This window comes from Octopus bimaculoides, chromosome 14 (assembly GCF_001194135.2).
Source record: "Octopus bimaculoides isolate UCB-OBI-ISO-001 chromosome 14, ASM119413v2, whole genome shotgun sequence".
NCBI classification, from domain to species: domain Eukaryota; kingdom Metazoa; phylum Mollusca; class Cephalopoda; order Octopoda; family Octopodidae; genus Octopus; species Octopus bimaculoides.
In genome coordinates, this window is record NC_068994.1 from 12,040,967 (window position 1) to 12,046,030 (window position 5,064).

At 35.0% G+C, this 5,064-nt stretch overlaps 1 protein-coding gene across 1 annotated transcript in view; it reads right to left on the reverse strand.

Annotated features, from left to right (window-relative positions):
• The window catches only part of LOC106874968 (mucin-5AC), a 66,836-nt gene extending 62,244 nt beyond the window's left edge, over positions 1-4,592 (reverse strand). Inside the window, exon 1 of the mRNA XM_052973018.1 lies at positions 4,130-4,592. The gene's annotated coding sequence lies outside the window, so the exon portion shown is untranslated. The remainder of the gene's footprint in view (positions 1-4,129) is intronic.
• Positions 4,593-5,064: the final 472 nt, after the last annotated feature.

Genomic DNA, 5,064 nt, shown 5'->3' on the forward strand with positions numbered 1-5,064 from the left:
ACTAACCATTCGAAGTTAGGGTTAGGGTTGGTAAAAATTATTAATTGTTGATTTATTAATAAATTGATAAACCTTTACCCTTTTAATTGTAATATATATATATATATATATATACGACAGACTTCTTTTAGTTTCCGTCTACCAAGTCCACTCACAAGGCTTTGGTCAGCCCGAGGCTATAGTAGAAGACACTTGCCCAAGGTGCCACGCAGTGGGACTGAACCCGGAACCATGTGGTTGGTAAGCAAGCTACTTACCACACAGCCACTCCTGCGCCTATCTAATTAATTAAAACTTTGCAAATATTTCTATTCCATTTGTTTCTTGTGATTGTTATGTCAAAGCAAAAGTGAAATATTCTCTTCCAAATATCAATCACTCAAAATTCAGCAAATGTAACCACTTAACTGCTATTATTAAACATGCTGAAGAATACTTCGATAGATGGAAAGTGTGAGGAATCACATACATGTGTGTGTGTTATGCATCATTTTTGTATTTGTCTCCGACCACTATGTCCCCTGTAACTTAGTAGTTTGGCAAAAGAGAGAACAAGTACCAGACTTTGAAAACAAAAAGTACTGGGGTCAAAAACCCTTCAAGGTAGTGCCCCAGCTTGACCGCAATCCAATGATTGAAAAGGATAAAAGATGGCATTCTAATAATTCTTCGTATAATCCTTTCAAGATGTTCCATTTTAAATCTTACATTCTTACAAATCCTAACAGCCACAACCCAATAAAGGAGCTTCAATGCAGTCGCTCACAAGACTAGAAATAACAACCAAATCTCCCAGAAGTCACATATATCTTCTACTGCCAAAGGACAGATTGACCGATGCAGTTCTTGGATGTGGAAAGAAGAAAAAAAACAGGATGGTCACAGCTAAAACGCCTTTCATTATAGGTGTACGAGAACAGGGTTAGGCAACGGGTTACAAGACAACTAGAGTGTAATAAACTAGCGACAACATGCTATTTTAGGAATTATATAACTGCTAAAACGCTATCTTTAAGCTAGCGTTTGGACACTATTGTGTGTGCGCGTGCGCGCGCGTAAACGCACCAATAGAAATACGAAAGAAAACATTTCGAGACGTTTACTACCATAAATCTACAACCAAGCAACGTAGATACCCAAAAGTAGAGCGCGCGTGTACGCATGCGCATGCACAGACGAATCCAATGGAATTAAATCGCACAGACACGCACAATAAATGGAGTCAATGAGGAGGGTCGTAAGTGATTGCACGAGTTACTAGAAATAGCAGCAAAAATTACTCTCGAGCCCCCATCCTACCACTTTAAAAAAGTAAGAGGTAGGCATTGGACGGCTGAAAAGCTTTAGATCACAAGGCCAGCTCCATCAGTACTAACCTCCCGCTAAAACAAAACAAATGACACTGAATTAATCAAAACAAGCATTCTTAACACATTTTTTTTAGTAAACGCATACATTAAATCATTTCGTTGTTTTTAAAAGCTGTACAAATACATAACATTTTTAAATGAAAGTATATTACATGTTTAAAAATGATATAATTTATTTTCACATGAATTTATTAGTCCGGTATTCCTTACAAGAACTTGAATTAAAAAAGAAATCGATATGGTAATCATTATCATCGCAATGATTAAATCACGACCTGCTAATAATAGCAGCCGAATACCCTTTAATTATAGTTTTAAGTAAAGGATTCGTTGCATTTCTCAAGGACTGGCCATGAGCTAGCAGCAACACTATCTTAAAATAGAGCTCATGAATGGAGCGCTTTTGGGTATATTAATTTATTTTCGTTAATTGTATTATCGTTATGAAATGTATTCGAAATCTTTAAAAAAAATTAATATTTAATTTTAGAGACAGGAAAATAATTTCTAACGTATATAGAAAATACAACCTTAATATGAAAGTCAAAAGGGGTGAGAGCAGCAAGAATTTTAAAAGGACAGGGAAAGAAGAAGCGGGTTAAGGGGGAGGGGGTGAAGGAAAACAGTGAGGAAAGAAGAAATAAAAATAAAGTGGGAGGAAAATAGTGAGAGAAGCAGAAGAAAACATCGGAAGAAAGGGAGACGAAGGAAAAGGAAGGGAAGAGAAAATAAGAAAGAGAATAAGGAGAAATGCAAGAACTGAAGAGAACATGCGATGGCGGTGGAAAAGAAAGGGAAAAATGAATTAAGAGAAAGAACACAGAAAGAAATTATTTATGAGTGTTGTTATAATAATGTTACCATATCGATGTTGTTAGAGACGTCTCTCTTGTTCTTGTGGTCAATGAAAGAAATATTGATTACTATCAATAATAATATTTCCAAATAAGAAAGAAAAAAGAGAAAATGGAAGAATGAAGAAAGTGAAAATGAAAAGCACGGAAAGAAAGAAAAAAGTTGCGAATTTCTAACTTAACCCTTTCGATATCAACTCGCCCGAGACGACACCCTAGATTTATAATGCAAAATTCTTGTTTTAATATGGTTTTAAATTAAAACCTATCAAAATTGCATGCTTATTTTTTGTTCTAAATACCAGCATAACAAAGTTATTTTATTAAATCCATTGTTTAAAAAAAAAATAATTGAAATATGGTAACAAAAGGGTTAACGAAACCACGTTACAGATTTTCCGGTTTCTTTTTTCCGTTGTTGAAAAGAATTGTTTTTTGTTTAACAGAAGGCTAGAATTCCTTTTTTTTTTTTCCTCTTCGTAAGCACCCCACCCTCACATCATTCAAGACCTGAATGGAAGATGGAGGGAGAAAGCCAAAGGCAACTTTAAAATGCAACAGGAGGTGGAGTTGGTGATACCGTCTAAACCAGCAGCAGTGGTAATTGCATTAGTTAATAGTAATAATAATAATACTGCTACTAAAAGCAGAAATAAATAGTAGTGGTTAGTAACGGAAGTAGTTAGAACTAATAGAAAAATTTATATTAGTAGGGTTGTTTTCTGTTTTGTTTTGTTTTTTCTTGGTAGTTCTAATAGTAGCAAGTATATTTGTTTTCTTTCTAAATAGGCGTGAAGTCTCGCATTCTTAGATGAGAGGAAAATGGCAAATTTATAGCATTCGGCGATTTGCCAAAAGGCTTCTCTGACTGAAGACAGGTTTTGACTAGGATTAGCAAAAGCTGGATCGCAGAGTCGGTTAGTCGTCAAGTTTACTGCTGCACAACCACCACGCAAAATAAGGATTTCTCCTCAACTAATGTTGCATAAAGCCTTTTATTTTGTTGGCTTTTGCTTCATATATATACATATAGATATATACATATATTAAGTGATGTGGTGAGCCGGGCTTAATCGAGACTTAATACATTGCTGACAGTAAATTTAAACAGTTAAAATGAAATTTAACAAGAGAAAAAATGACACCTTAACCTTAGTCACGGGTTTATAAAAACCATGAAATCAGTGATACATTTAACCCCAGTTTCAAAAGTGCATATTCTACAATGTAGAATCGTATTTATTAAACATTAATTTCAAACATATAAAAAAAATATCAGAATAAAGACTAATCTGTAATGTTAGGCGATCTTTTACTAATAAGCGGTTTATTATGATATTTAAAAAGTCTACATACGTTTTCCGAAATACTTTAAGGGGGTATGTATACGCCGATTCATAGCAAACTTCAGTGTTCTGTTGTCATTTACACAAGAAAACAAATAAAATGACACCTTAGAATATCTAAGGTGACTTGGATGAAAATATTAAAAGCTAGGGGCCTAATGAGGTGTGAATGAATCGTTCATGCAAGAAAAAGCGCAATTATTTCTCTTGAGCATACAAACACAATGCAGCGATCCAGCAATAATTCCTGTTATCATAATCATCATTAATTATTTCGATATAACAAACTTTAAAAATATAAACAATTACAGCTAATATTACATGTAAAGATTCCTAAATTATTATAAAGATTTTATGCGTATTTATTTTGTTAATTATAACAATAAACAACTAATTGTTAAGGATCTACTAATTAATATCGACACTTTAATTCCATATAACAAAATAAAAAAAAAAAAAGAAACAGCTTAATGACAAATAACTGCTAATCAGATCACAACAATAACAACGATAAAATGAAATGATAAAAATAAGAAATAATAATAAAATGTCTGTGAACCTCGGCAGCGTGGTAGACGGCTTCGAATCGCGACATGGACAATCCAGGCAAGCAAACCATTCTTATCTACCGAAATCGGCTGCTTTTTGCAATGCTGGTTCTGATTTGTAAAATGGGCGAAAAAGCAGTGGCAAGTGATGCAACAGTTAAAGGAGACTGCATAGTAGTTTTATAATATTCAGTGATGAAACCTCCAGCATCACCATCACCCACCTACTCTCCTTCTCTCTCTCTCTCTCTCGCTCTTTCTCATCACGTCGCCTGAGAGAAAGGACGAACAAATGCACAGGCACGCGCACAGAAGCGCGCGCACACATACAAACACACGCTTACAAAGAAACAGACTGAAATCCATCCGCGCCCTTCCATCATCACAATCACAACCAGCAGCTTCAAACAAACACTCCGTCGCCAAAGAGAAAGAAAGCACGTACGTGTGCGTGCGAGTGCGAGTGCGCGCTCGCACACAAACACACAACCCTATTACATACACATTACATATGGATGCATATGTGCACACACATATCCTAACACACGCTTAAACACACCTAACTAAACCTAGACCTTAAATCGCGAGCGCGTAAATCTTAAACACACGCACTTACACTATATATATATATATATCTACTATCAAGTGTAAAAGCTTTATTAAAGTCACTAATGCCTGTTGCGAGGAAATGCATGGCCAACACAACTTCCCACTGTGCATTTACCAATAAATAGCTCAAATAGTTTCAAGCATATCATACGAAGGATTATTATCGAATTTACACTATTACTATCAGTAGTAGTATTGAAATTATTTTTATTATGTATGCGTTTCGTGCATTCATATATACACACATGCACATTTATTTGTATGGTATTGTTTTTAAAATAAACCGCGATTTTTTTTTCTTTCAGAAGTGGGGGGGAGGTTCGGAAGTATGTCTTCG